The sequence below is a fragment of the Plecotus auritus genome, assembly GCF_963455305.1.
Source record: "Plecotus auritus genome assembly, chromosome: 12".
In the NCBI taxonomy this organism is placed as follows: domain Eukaryota; kingdom Metazoa; phylum Chordata; class Mammalia; order Chiroptera; family Vespertilionidae; genus Plecotus; species Plecotus auritus.
Window position 1 is genome coordinate 11,818,236 of NC_137778.1, and position 15,084 is coordinate 11,833,319.

Genomic DNA, 15,084 nt, shown 5'->3' on the forward strand with positions numbered 1-15,084 from the left:
ATGCCGGTCGTCCAAACCTTTTTCTTTTTTTAAAACAACAACAAAATAATTCTACTTATAACCCTACTTATATATGGGAGGGTGGAATTGGGGAATTAGAGTGGTCACCCTAGAGCTCAGAGGCACACTGCCTGAAAACTTGTCTAAAGACCATTAGACAAAGGGTCTTAACATTTTAGGGTTGTAGACAGCTTTGAGAATGTGATGACAGCAATGCTATCTCCACACAGAAATTATAGATCTACAAATGTTTGCACAGCATTTTTCTCTAGATCATGGACCCCCTGGATCCTGGAATCAGGTTAAAAATCCTGTGCATTTAGCTTCGGCCATATCTTCCTACTGGGTCTCCCTACCCCGCTGACTGCAAGGGAGAGATGTAAGCTGTCGGTGGCTGCAGACAGTCAGTGACGAAACCCAGACAGTCCCAGCATTGCTTCGTCTGCCCCGAGAGAGCAGAGGCCTAGGGTTTGGAAAGCCTGACCTTCTTGGGTTCAAATTTCTATGATGAAAGCATTGGTGTTAACACTGTTCCCACACGGCCAGCCCTAGAGGACCTGGGGGGTCAGAGATGATTTGTGCCTCAGTTTCCTCACTAGCCTAATGCTAGTGAGCTCACATACCTGGGCGAGGGTTAGAATAGACAAAGGAGGGCATCCAGGTTCCAATTTAGTGTCATTCCTGGGGAGTCATGGGTAAATCATTTGATCCCTCCAGGCCAGTTTCCTCGTCCACAAGATCACAGCCCGTGGTTGTCTGGATTACTAGATGAGCTCAAAATGGGTGAGATAGACATGAAAGCGCTTCATGTACCTCAAACTACTGAACAAGCTTGCGGGTGGGATTATTATTTTGGCGTTCAGAGACTGACTAGGAGATACACCAAGAGAATTGCCTTCCAGACCTGCAACCAGGGTGGCTGATGGAGATCACTTTTACTCAACAAGGTCAAGTTGTGGCCCAAGATATAAAATAGTTTGTTTCGGGTCATCCATCAATTAATCAAGGGGGGTGTGGGGGGACCTCATCGCTTAGAGTACTAGGCTCTAGAAAATCCCAGCAGCATCCAGTGGCCCTGAGCCATCTGTACCGCTGTCTGAGGCTCCCTCCCATCCCTCAGACAAGGACAGAGACTCTGGGAACTTGCTCCCTGGTCCTTTGTGCTCAGGTTGGGGCGCTTATCTGCTATTATATGCAAATCAACTTCCAGACTCGCAGTGATGGGAGAACGAGAAGGTTCTTCCTTGGGTCTGCCTGCTGTTCAAGAGCTGATCTGGGGGCAAAGATCCAGTGGAAATGACCAATCTCCACCAGAGTCACCGAAGTGCTCTGTGCAGCCGACATATGTGTTTTATGCAGCGTTCCGCCGGCTGCTGGAGCTTGCCTGTATGTTTATGAGATTAAAGCCCAGTGCTCAATAAATAATTTAGCAGCTCGCTGCAAAAAAACATACACGCAGCATAATAGCTACTACCTCCAGCAGTCTGATGTGTACAGACATTGTAGATGCACATCACTTTCATCTGTGTGTTTCCTTTAGATGTGGGGTCCAAAACCAATGAGGGGGAGAAAGGAACATCACCCCATCCTCTGTGTGCATCCTGCCACTAAGATGAGGCCGATGAAACAGGAAACTTGTCAATGCACTAATTATTCAGGGCCTCACTGGCTGTCCTGCACCTCCTACCCCCTTCTATCTTTGCTCTAGTCTCCGCAGAACTTGGTTTTCTTCTCCCAGGGGTGCCCTTTGGGAGCAAAGCTGGGTCCAGGCGCTGTCACGAGTGACTTGCTCGTGGGAGCAGCATAAAAGCAGAAATAAAAAAAAATATATATCACTGCCACTGCCACCAGAGCCCTGGCTGAAGTTTTAATAAACCAGAAGAAGTGGTGACGGACTGGTAAGGCTTGGCCCTGGGCATGACGAAGGGGGAAAGTGTTGAAGAGGGGAGGAGGGAGAGGTTGGAGTGTTGTCACAGGGAGGGAGGGTGAGAGAAGGCAGAGACACTTTTGGGAAGTTCCTCCAAGATCTAGAAGCATCAATAGGAGAGGAGTGGCACGTGGCGATCCATGCAGCACCATGAGCTCCCAGGAGAATAGAATGTCAAAGGGAACCGTCCTCTCCCCACTGGAAAGTCCCCTGGCTCTGATTACTGTTAAGGGACAGGTGGCTTCCGGGGGGGAGCCGGGCACGAGAGAGTGAGAGGATTTCCCTCTAGCTTTCGGGGAAATCTGGAAGGGCGGCATTCACTTCTGCACTAGCCCTTGAGTCTCCTGTAGGTGGCATCTACTCCATATCCACCGGCCACTGGGCCTGTGGGGACACCACCAAGCTTACCCCAGGCACGCCCCCCCCCCCACCCCCGCCCCGCACCTCCTTGGCCTTGGATGCATTTATTGCCAGTGACTGTGGTTTATCTCCCGTTGTTTATGGCCTGGGACAGGCCGCCTACAAATAGCTCCCCAAAGAGTGGAGAAACGCATGCATCTGCCATTCTGTGCGGCTCTTCCCAGAAATGAAAAGGCCAGTCATAAAAGGTTGCATTGGGGGAGGGGTGGTGGGTGGGTAACGCATCATAAAAAGCGTAATGGACTAATGCAAATGCACAGACTGGCTGCAGCCCAGGGGTGTCTGCTGAGCTCAGACATAAATATTGGGGAGGCACCAAGGAGACAGATTTTGTATTTCTTTGATTTGATGGTGGGGAGAGGTTGGGCATGTTTTTTCCCTCTATTTCTCTACGGTCATTCCTCTGGGGATACCACCTATCTGTCTGAGACCGAAGCTACTCCATGTTTTACGGCTTCCAGAACAGTTAGGCCCTTGGAAAGACCGGAGGTGCAGGAGGGTTTGTGGGTGCATCACATTACCTCACAGGGTGAGTCAATTTTGGAGTTTTGTTTGGATCATCCAAGATTTTGCAAATAACAAAAGAACAGAAGCGGGTGAGGATAATTATGTTAAATGTGTGCTTCGATGCACGAATGAGTAACTACGTACTTGCCCAACATCAGGCTAATTTCCAACATTAAGAGGACTGAATTATGTTCTCTACTTAGTGGGAATTAAAACAGCAGCTTTACCAACAATAACTCAACAATAATCTCCATCTTGCTCAACTCCAGGTATGAAGAGCAAAACAGTTGTTTGGTAATTAATGAAACATTCAAGTTGAGGACTCATCCACACACATTTTTTTCTTCTAGCATTTTATGTGGCAAAGCATCTACATTCTCTGGTTGATGTTGGCCGTCAGCCAATTGCCATGTGTCCACACATTTGCCTTGAAGTGTGCACTTCGGTAGAATGGGTGAATGTACAGGGTATGTGTGGGGCAGAAGGCAGAGTGAATACACGTCCTGTATAATAAGGGCCTCCATTCTGGGGGATGCGAGAATGCTCTCGCCCCCCTCAGTGCTAGAGCTCTGGGCCCTGAGCTCAAGGATAAATCCAGTTCACCTAAGACCATGGGCTACCTGAGACTAAGCAGAAACTAGGGTACCTACAGTCGGACAAGAAGCCCCTTGTTCCATCTTTCAGTTGGTGGGGAGAAAAAGCCTGAAGGCATTTGAAATTCATGCTCCCGTTCACTCGTGTTTTGGAAGAACTAATTTTCCTTGTGCTGTCCCGATGATGGGAGGGAAGTAAAGTGGCATTCCTCTGAATGCCATGGGTACCAAGAGCTAGGCTGTTGCCCCTTCTATCTGGGTATATGTGAAAGGAGAAAGAGAAGGGGATGGGGAGTGTTATTAGGTATAGAAGACCTATGATGAGCAATTCAAATAGTTCTTCAACCTTATTCTAAGTCTTATAAAGTAGCTATTATTATCCCTATTTTAAAAATGACAATTCTCAACTCCAAGCTTCCACGTGGGGGGGGGGGGGTAACTTAGCCAGGGTCTCATCCTTAACGAATATTAGTAGTAGAGTTAGGACTTGAACTCATACCATTGTCTTCTCACAAGGACTTAAACATATGAAAGGGGGAAAAAAATCAATACATGATGATTTGGAGGAAAAATTATTTCCAGTCTGAAGGTCAAAGAGCAGGGACTAATGCATCCCTTATGCCAACTGGTGTGTATTATTATTCCAAGTGATGCAGTGGTGGGAGGGGGGTGGCCACCACATGTGCTGTTGGGAAAGAGTTAGAGAACCTTGTGTGCACAGTGACACATGATTCCTCACATTGGGGGTGAATGGGGGACCGAGAGTCTCCAACGCTGAACTGGGGGCCTGATAATAAAAGACTGGGCTCCCCAGTCAACAAATGCTGCGCATTTGCCTGGAGAAGCATCTCGCCCTGAGAGAGAGCTCATCCTTCCCACCAGGTGCAGCGCAGGCTCTTTCATGCGCGAGGCCAACCTATGCTCCGTGGCCCACGGAGCCCTCTGGGTGGGGGGTCCTTGGAATCAGTTGTGAGCAGGGGTCTTGCCGAATCATCTACCCAGGATGGAGGCCCAATTGGGCTCAGCCCCGTTCAACCAACCTTAGGGCGTAAAGAGATGTTCCTCTCTCCTGAGTTGGCTCATTGCCACCTTAAAGTCTGAGAAAGCAACTGCCAGGGCATCTAGTCTCTTAGGTGCAGCTGGCTAGCGTTAGGTTAGACCAGTGGTCGGCAAACTGCGGCTCACGAGCCACATGCGGCTCTTTGGCCCCTTGAATGTGGCTCTTCCACAAAATACCATGGCCTGGGCGAGTCTATTTTGAAGAAGTGGCATTAGAAGAAGTTTAAGTTTAAAAAATGTGGCTCTCAAAAGAAATTTCAATCATTGTACTGTTGATATTTGGCTCTGTTGACTAATGAGTTTGCCGACCACTGGGTTAGACTCAAGAGAGCCCTTCCTGGCTGTGAGCTGCCCGAGGCTTGACCATGAGCGGCCAGCACTGGCTCTGGCCTATCCGTTCCTAAAGACTTTAAAGAGCGTGAGAGACACCTAATTGCTGCCCACAGCACTGGGCAGGCGAGAGCCTTCCCTCCAGCCTCACCTTTGCTCGCCGGTATTTTAGCGAAGGCCCGAAACCAAGATAGAATGTATAATTTTCACATCATTCCTGGCAAACCCCAGGTGCGCCCCATTAGCAGCGTTCCAAGGATGCCATTTTCTATCAAGAAAAAGACGTGCCGCATCCTAGTGCTTAGCTCAGGGCCCTATTAATAGCAATCCTAATTATATGGCTGAAAATTTAATTCATAGCAATGATTAGTGTCAGAATCAAAGGCATCAGGCATCAATATTGATGGAATTGCATAAGCCCATAAACAGAGAACAAGCATTCCGGCCCTTCCCCCCCCCCCCCCCCCCCAACGTGGCTTGCTGTTAACTATTGCATTAATGTCTCTTCCAATCTTGCCAGACGAAAATGACTCCATTTCTCAGTGTCCCCCTCCTTTGCCCCGCCAGCTCTGAATGGGTATGACTGGCACACAAAAGATCCCAGACAGCGTCTTTGAAGAAGAGCCCTAGGGCTCCAAGGGATGCTCGGGTGATGGGGCAGGCCCCACGCTTTACACAGCAGCTTTTGGCCTTGTCAGCAGTACCCCTTTGTCTCCCTTTCAGAAAGCTCTGGGCAAACAATGATGCCTGGAGAAAGGGGAGTCAGCTGGGACTGTGTGTGGCACAAAAGGCTGCCACCCCATCCATTGTGGCCTGGGCTGAGATGGGTGGGGAGGGGGGGAGGCCCGAGGGGAGTGACACAAGGCAGCGTGTGCCAGGTGACAGCTGCCATGTCCTGGGTTTCCAGGGCATCTTTGCTGAAAAGAGCACAGAGTGTTAGCCCGTTTACTCTTCTCTCAGCATCTCCTGGTAGCTCTCTGTAGGACATACAGTGGGTTATGGATGGACAAACAGAATCTTCGAGAAGGCCAATGGAGTGCTAAACACTGGTGGTTAACAAAGCGCAGGTCTGGGGTCAGAAAGATCTGGATTCAAATCCCAGCTCTTCACTCGGTAGCAATGTGACTCTGGCAAGTTACCTAACTTTGAGCTCAGTTTGCTCATCTGGAAAATGGACATAATAGTAACCCTTCTCCTATAAGCGCAATGTGAGGTGTAACTGAACAAAAACCAAGCTACTTACCCCAGGGCTTAGCACAGAGGAAGTGCTTAATTTGTAACAGACCCCTCATGTGCCCCCCAAAGTGGCATGCCTAGAGAGAGAACTAACATGTAAGGCTTGAGATTCCCAAATCGGTGTTAGGATTTGCCAGAACTTCTTAGCCCCAAGGCAAGAATTTTGTGGTTCAATAGGCCTTCTTGCTGGCCAGGCTCTAATAAGATTCCTGAGACATGTGGGGTGGGGGCTCAGGGAGGCTGGTCACCCTGGAGCAAGGCTGCCTGGCCATGCCTGGGATAGGACGCTAAGTGAGACTCTTGCCCTGGGTAGGGTGATCCCCAGACCAATTTTAGGTCCCGCTTAGGGAATGCTTGCATGCTAGGGAGAGGCAGAGGTTAGTCTGATGATTCCTACATAGAAGCGTTCTTCCCTTTGATGGCGAGAGAAGGGTCCAAAACATGGCAATCTGAAGACCCGGATTTTAGTCCTGTCCCTGCTGCTAAGCATCTCGGTGATTTTGTGCAGATCACTTAGCCTTTCTAGGCCTTAGCGGTCTTACCCATAAAATAGAAGACACATCTCAACTGCCTAAAGTCTGTAGGCTGGACCAGTTCTCTAAGGTCCTTTCTAGCTATAAAATCAGAGGAAGATTCTGATAGAGATAGAGTCCCCTTCCTCTGCAGTTGTTGGGGGGGGGGGGTGGTCCCCGAACCCTCTTCAGGGTCCCAGCTCCATGGCCTCTCCCCCTTCCTTGACTGTGTGCTCTCACCCACCGTGACGGTAAAGCGTGAGAATTCCAGATTTGTTACTACACCCTGTGGATGCCACTGCCCCTTTTAGGTTAGGTGGGGACATCCCACTGGTGGCAGTAGCCGTTGAAACAGAAAACCAGAATGTGCTATCCAAGCGATGACTGATTGGGACAAGGCCAGAGGCACCAGCTTCTACGTTCGGCCACACCTTGCAGCCCAGAACGCTTTCTGGAAGCTGAGACCAGGAGAGGGACAGAACCCCAAGAAGAGACTCTAAGGGTCAGACCTTAGTTGACCCTCCCCACCTGCACCTCTGCACCTGCTTTTCTGGGCAGGAGAACACAAGATAACAAGAAGAAAAGAGAAGTTCAAGTACTAGTAGCTGCAAGCTTTTAGCTTTGCCACCTTTGGACTCTACAAGTGTGTGCTGGGCCCAACTCCACCTGAAATATTTGTAGCTCTGGTTCCAGTTCCCACATCTTCCCCTCATTTACCCTGTGACCCCCGAGTAAGTCCATAATCCGAGTTTCGGTATTAGTATGTGCAACAGAGCAGAGAAATATCCCAACCCTTCCTGTCCATTCAAAATGTTGTGGGATTAATGACGTAATAGAAACCAAGGGAATCTGGCTGGGCCCTTGGAAGAAAAAGCGCGACAATGGTGTGGGAGGGGCAGTAGCAATCCGAGTGAGAGTCATACTCATGGTGAGAGTGCTAATAGCAGCAATGGCTGCTCTTTATTAAGCACTTACCATGCACCAGCCTCTGTAGTAGCCTTGCGCCTCCCATGTCTGACATGCATAGCCATCTCGCAAGGCAGCCTGGACGACCAGTTGAGGAAACTGACGGCCGCCAAGATCACGCAGCTAACCTGGGAGAGAGCTGGCTGTGGGGCGCTAGGATATCACGGTTGCCTTGGGAGTGTGCAGAAGGCACGGAATGGCCCTGTTTCCGTCAGTCTGTAAAGCCGCAAGAGCAAACCGCCACTTCCCCAGCCCCGCCCTGGGGAGGGGCCAGCACGTATTGTGTGGCCATAGGGGGCTCGGAAAGCTCTCACTGGTGACTAAGGCAGCTGGTGCCAACGTCCAGCAGGAGTAGATTAGTTCGGCTCAGCTGGCTCTAGTCTCCGCAGTATTTTTTCCCATGACTCAGGGCTGGGGGCAGGGGGCAGGGTTCTCTTCCTCCGTCTGACCTTGCAAGCATGTCACTGAAAAGGCAGCCGATATGACAGCTCCACTTCCCCAGGGACCCAGAGGAGAGTGGGCTTTGGGGGAGGGGGAGACTCAAAGATGTTAGTGATAATCATGAAAAGCACTTTTGTGCTTGCTTTCATTTAGTTCTTACAATAACCATGCAAAGTGTTCATTACTACCCACTCCACAGAAGGCAAATACATAGGCTCGCAAGTTAAGGAGCAACAGCAGTGATATTTAAGTTCATATCCGCTCCAGCTCGGCACCACTCTTCACAGGAATTAGTTCATTCTGCTCTATTTTTCCCATTAGCACTAATTATTTTCTAAACATACTGTTGGTTTATGGTTTTTTGTCTGTCTTCCCACATTAAGATATAATCTTCATTAGGAAAGGCAGTTTTGACTGTTCACTACTTATACCCAACAAATGGCACATAGTAGGTGTTCAATAAATTTGCATTCCATAATGAATTATTTCATTTAGCCTTCATTACAATCTCATGAGGCAGGTATTATAATTGTCCTCCTTTTACACCCGAGGACACTGAATCTGAGAGGTCCCGCAGCTAGAAGGCATGAGTTAGGAAGGCATCCATGAGCTCACATACTTCTTTGTTGTGGAAATCAGTTCCTACTGGGAGGCAGAGGACTGGACTCCTGGTCTTCCGAGGTCCCTTCCAGCCCTGCTCCACAGGCAGGTGAGGCTCACTGGCCCGAAAGGATGTGCATCTATGTGGTTGGTGTTTTCCTAAAGCTGAGTGCCTGTAACATTCGTACGTTGGCTTCTTGGAAATTCTGCACAGCCTATGTGGGTCACCTGGATTCTGTAAGCTCCACCCTCCCTCCCCCTGTCCTGCCATGAAGCTCTGAGCTCCAAGGGGCAAACTCTTGGATATGAAGCAGCCTGCTGAGCACACAGTCTGATGCCTCCTACCGGGATTGTCTAAGATTGAGGCATAGGAAGAGCTACACAAAAAGGTGCAAAAAATAAATGAGTCTTCAGTTTCTCCCTTTCAGCCCGGCTCTGGGAGATCAGGGCCTCCTCCCCCTGGGGTCAGCTGGGGCTCTGCACAGAAACCCACACCCCATCTCTACACCTGTCATGTGGTGGGGGGCCAGGAGTGTGGGGGGGGGGACTCTGTAAATATGCCTCCTTCCCTGTGCCAACCAAATGCTGCCTTTCCCAGCTTTCAGAAGACCAGTTCTCCGGGCTCAAGAGGGCTATAAAACAACAAAACAAACAGCGAGTTTGGCGGCAGGAGTCTGGGCAGGGAGCCAGATTCATTCCTAGGGCTGCGGTGGTGAGCTCCGAGCCACCACCGGCCTCTGCCATGCAGGCTCCGGGGAAGGAGAGAGGGTGCCTGCCCCGACCCCTGCTCCCCCAGCCCCAGGACTGCGGAGATGCCCGGGGAGTTAGGGCATCAGATCAGTAGTTCCAGGTCCCAGGAGAGCCAGGAGGTCTCCTGGAAATGGAGCCGCAGCCCTGGCTGTTTACAGGATCCAGGGTTCACACTGAGAGACAAGTGAATCATTTCCACTCAGAGGAATGAGTGGCTATTGTTTGGTGGGGTTGGCACAGAGGGAAAGGCATGTTTCTCAGCATTTCATCCAACTTGGCCTGGTGTCTGCCAAGACAACTCCACCCCAGGAGGGAGCCAAGTCAAAGGTTAGGAACTTCTCTGGGTGTTTTCGGAGGAAGTATAATTGCCAATGTCAATATTGCCCATGGAGGGGCCATATAACCTTGGGCACGATGTTTAATATCTCTGGGGCTCGGTTTTGCACATCTGTAAAATGGGACGAGCACCACCCTTCATAGAAGTATTTGTGGAAGACGGAAAGGACCATGAAAAGGTAGCTTGTAAGTAATAAACGTTAGCGAGTAACTCCGGGGCCTGGGGCAGTTAGTTAATACTTAGGTGCTCTTAATGGATTCTTTCCAGCGCCTAAAATGCTACTACAAGAAGCTCACACTGTTCCTGGCTTTGCTTAGCAAATTGTTGGTGAGATTACAAAGAGAAGAATAGGACTGGGACGTCAGGGCTTCCTGCGGCCTGAGGACTGGAGACCTTGGGTTGGTATGGCCCTTAGGGAAAGGCAGAAAGAATGTTCCTCAAGAATTTCACAGGCATTTCTGCAGCTGGCTGTTAGCTAATGGGAAATAAGGTGGTGCCAAAAGAGGCCACATCCCTCCCCCAACTGGAAAAGGGCTGTCTCTGTGGATTCTGGGAATGTCCAGGGGGCTAATGGGGTAGAGGGGCGCGGTGGTCACCTGAGCCTTTGTACCTGCCTCCCTGTCTGGGTGAGGTAGATGCTACCCCCCTATATTATCTAGGGGTCTCAAGCAGCAGTATAAATGCCCTCCCCTTTTTCCACCCCAGTCAACATTTCTGAGAGCACCCCCCCACCCTCATCCCAGTGTTGTTAACCAGCAAACAAACTCTTTTCCTGTTACCCACAGAAGTTCTCTCACTCCCCTAATTCCTCATCCCACCACCCCCCAACCCCCCCGCCTCCGGCCCCGCTCCCTTTTCCAGCGTATCCAACACACAATAATGCCATTCCTTTGCAAACCAGCCACATCCACAGGAGTCACTCTTGGTATCTAATCTGTGTACATAGGAGTCTGGCAAGGAGAAAGCACCCCCCCCAAAAAAAAATTTGACATAAATATAATGAGCACCTAATGTGTGAGAGATGTTTGAGCTGACAATGGGGATAGGTGATATAAAAATGAAAGGAGGGTCCCTGACCTCAAGGATCTGTGAATCTCAAGAGAAGTGGACACATGTGTAGCTGCTCCTGTGTCAGATGCTGTCACAGCAAAACTACGTGCCATGAGGGATCTGAGGAAGGTGCAGCTCAGATGCTCCAAGAGACAGGGTGGAGGTCCCGTCACCGGCCCTGGAGCAGCAGGCAAGTTTCCAGTGGGGATAGAAAGCGAGGAGCCAACACACTTCCTGCTGCTGTGTCAGGCCCGGCGGCTGGAGGAGGCCTGGACTGAGCCAGCCTTTTAGCAGCAGATGAAGAGAAGGAACCAGAGGGACTTTGCCTGACTAGGAAGAAGGGAGGGAATCCTTCCCCCCAGGTCCTGGTGGCTGCTGCCTTCTCAGCTGGCCCCTCCCTCCTCTGCCCCAGGGCCTGTGCTTGCACCTGGCTCCTCCCTTCAACCAGGAAGTGGAATTAAATGAGGTTGTGGTTACCACCATACAAGAGCTGTTCCCACTGCTCTTTCTCCATCTGCTTCGGTGCTAGCACCCAGCACCTGTCCTCTGGCCCCCACAGCCTGCTCTTAGCCAGGAGGGATGCCATCGCAGTGAACCGGCCCAGAACAGCCTGCAGTTGCTCCCCTGGCTCCTGCCCGGGGCCTCCTGCCCTCGTCACCTTGGCAAAACAGATCCCTGTCGGTGCCAAGCACCTACTCCTGGACCCTGAGGGATTTTCCATCACATCTGAGGCAAGCTCGAACCCAGCCTTGACTTCAAAGCCCACCCCCAGGGGGCCTTGGCCTCCCTCTCTGCTCCTGTCTCTGCCACGGCCTGCCCGTCCTGTCACCCACTCCCACCCGAGGAGCAGAGAAACGCCAAGGACAGGATTACAAAGGTCATGTGGTTAGTGCAGGGGCCCCTCCACAGCTTCCCTGGTCCATGACCATCTAGTCTCCGCTTGAATATTTCCGATGACTGGGAGCTCACTCCCTCTGGAGCCAACTCTTTCCATTATGGGACAGTTTGGCCACAAGAAACCTCTTCCTTTTTTTAAGTGGAAAGCTAATCTACTGTCACTCCCACTCAATGGCCCTGTCCCGCCCTCTGGGGCCAGAGCAAATAGGTCTAATTCATCCTCCACATCATAATGACTGAGCATGCAGTTTGTGAAACTTAATGATCAAGGTTCAAACCCTGGGTCTGCCATTCGCTGGCTATGGGGCATTGGCCGCATTTCTTGACCTGTCTTGGCCTCCATTTCCTCATCTATAAAACGGAGATAATAATAGCACCTACTTCATGGAGTTACATATGGACTGAGTGGGTTAGTAGATATAAGCTCTTAGAATAGCACATGACGCATGATACGTGCTCAGTAAATTACAGTATCTGAACAAAACGGTCTCCTCCTTTTCTCTTCCTAGCTTTTTAACATCCTTTTAACAGTATTCATACGGCATGACTTCCGCATCCCGCCAGCTCTTGTTTATCTCACACTTTAGTGGACTTAAGGCCCCCTTACAATGTTATCTCCAACGTGGAGCCCCCACTTCTCATAACCCAGAAATTGTCCTTCTGTCAGTGTGGCAGAGACTAATCAACTTTGCTCGTTTGTATCACACAGTTGGCTGTCAACTTGTGGTCAGTGAAAATCCCAAGATCCTTCTCACTTGCTTCTCTTAGGGACTGGATCCTCTCGGCACTCTACCTCTGCCTTCCACTCCACCAAGTCCTCCAAGCTCTCCTGTGCACTCTATAGCACCCAAGGTCTAGAGTGCCCTCCTCTCATGCCCCTAACTCATCCGTGGACCTGTCTCAGTCTTTAAGCAAAGCCTGGAGATGGTCCTTCCTGATAAAGCCTCCCAGGGTGACCGCTCTATTGCAGTGGTGTTTCTGGAATTGTTCCATCCCAGAGGTGAAGCTTCACCTGTTTTCTTATCACCTGCAAGCACTGACCCTTGGCCTGGGCAAGCATTACTCATCTCCCATCTTGGCTTTGAGGACTTGTCCTTTTTCCTCCTGGTCCTTCTGCATATTTGTGGCTCAGAGGAAGTGGCCTCATGGTCATGCACTTGTCATGAGTCTCTGCTTCCTCTAAACTTCCGCTTCCAGGGACATCCTATTCCTGCGGGCTGCCATGGATGAGTGCTGGGCAGTCTGGCAGACGCCTGCTCAGGCTGGGAAAGAGTGCATAGTTCTGACACAGCCTGCTTCCCTCCCCTCCCTACACTCTTAGCTAGTTTTTTTTTTCTTTATTTTCCTTCCTGTGTTGAAAGAGCTATGGGGCCTGGACCATGGTAAGGTTTCCTGGGGACATTCCATAAATTCATCATGGGCCATTTCTCTGGAGAGGGATGGGTGGGTAAGTGGGAGCCCAGCGGGAGCCGGGGTGTGAGTACCAGGTGCCTCAAAGGAGTGTGGGTGGAAAGGAAGGGCGAGTTGCACAGAGGAGAAAGAGGGGTGTTATGAGCTCATAGAAAGAGGCAAAGCAAAGAGGGAGAAGGAACAGCCAACTTGCAGGTTGGAACAAGCTGAGGGCAGACATACTCTCAGCCTTGCCCTTGAACCTGCTGACTTGCCTCCATAACGACTTGTCCGCCAGGGTTTGGAGAACTTTGCTCGCTTGGGTGTGTGGCTTGGAAAGATGCCCCAAGCAGCCCCTGGGGTATGCTGTGCAGGATACACAGAAACATGGGAAGGTCAACTCAGGGTCCCTTTGAGTCTGGCTAGGTCGTTCTTTCATTCAGTCCTCATTCGTCCATTCAGCAAACACTAACTCCTTAACTCAGATCTAAGACCAAAAAGAGTGGAGGCACTAGCCCCTAGCTGACCCCTGCAGCAAGTCTGCGCCCAAAGATTGTTCCCAGCATCCATCCCTGGGCTCTGTGGCTGCTTCTTTAAGTGAAAAATGGTGTCAAACTGGGTGTCAAGGCAAGAAGCAACTTGTCCTAGTCTCTAGGCTTGGACAAGTCACTCTTCTTCTCTGGGCCTCAGTTTCCTGCTGAAAACTGAGAGCATTGGGCCAGATGATCTCTAAGTTTCCTTAGAGGACGGTTCTGTTTTTCAAAACACTTTTGAGGGCTATCCCATGTGTGACCACACATGGGGAAAAATAAGGGAGAAAGAAGAAAATAAACATGAATAAAGCATGGCCCCTGCTTTTAATAAAACTTTCAAGAGGGCAAAGGAGACGGAGTTACATGAGTGATCCAGAACCCTGTGGCTACTGCTGGCCCTAGGAGGTCCTTGTGCAGTTTAGAAAAAGGTGGTCTCTTTGGGCAGAGACACTAGTAAGAGCAGCCCCTGTGGGAGCATGTTTATACCCTCAGGAACATGGCTGACAGGCAGAGCTGAGGCTGGACTTCAGCTCCCATAGGACCCTTGGCCCAAAGCCCCCTTGCAAGGAGCAGTCTACCCAACCGTACAGGAAGCTGCTGAGCAGGGAAGCAGCCAGCTACAGGGTCCAAGCTGAACCTTGTCTGGTGGAATACGTCACTTTTATGTTTTTGTGGATTTTTTTGAGAGAGAGGAGGGGAGGGGTATAGAGAGATAGAAACATCGTCATCAGTCAGCTGCCTCCTGCACGCCCCCTACTGGGGATGGAGCCTGCAACCCGGGCATGTGCCCTGACCAGGATTCGAACCATGACCTCCTGGTTTATGGGTCGACACTGAGCAACACCGGCAGGCGGGATATATCACTGTTAAATCTTAATGGGATCTCATAAGGCAGTTCCTTTCCTCCCTCATTTTGGGAAAGCAGGGACCACACTCAGCCTCCCTTCCATGTGTCTAAAAGCCAAGCCAGGATCCACAGCCCCTGGCAGAGGATTGGGCATGGCACAGGGAAAGGTAAAAACCTCTCCCCAGAGTGAGAAAGGGTCAAAGGGCGTTGGTCTCATGAGAACCAGAAGAGGTCTGCAGGGTTCAGCACCTCCACATACACCCAGGCCCCTTGTTCTCACCTCCTCTGGCAGCAGATCAGAACAAGCAGATCATGGAATTTCTTCCTCAGGCTCCCGCCCTGCCACCCTCCTTCCCAAATAACATCTCTCCCAGGCTCTAAATGGATTAGGAGGGAAGAGCTACAGGGGTGCTGTCAACATCAAGGGGGAGACGTGGTGATGTCCCGCATGTGCCGTGATCCACAGGTGGGGGGAGGGCTGGAGAAAGGTGGCAAGAAGGTAAATTTAGGAAAATGGGATTAGCTGGGACCGGAAAGAATGTGGCCGCCGTAATCCCACATGATGAGCCAGACCATGCTCGGTCTCCGCACCCAAGCACCAGACAAGCAGCTACAAGCTTGCTGCACACAAGGCCGCCCACACTGTTAGCTCAGACAGCCCTGGCCCTGCCGTTGGCAGAGGTGTCCAGG

General features: G+C 50.7%; 1 protein-coding gene across 1 annotated transcript in view; it reads right to left on the bottom strand.

The window, feature by feature from the left end:
- Positions 1-15,084, bottom strand: part of PLXNA2 (plexin A2) — a 208,415-nt gene that overhangs the window by 162,911 nt on the left and 30,420 nt on the right. The gene's annotated exons all lie outside the window — the stretch shown is intronic.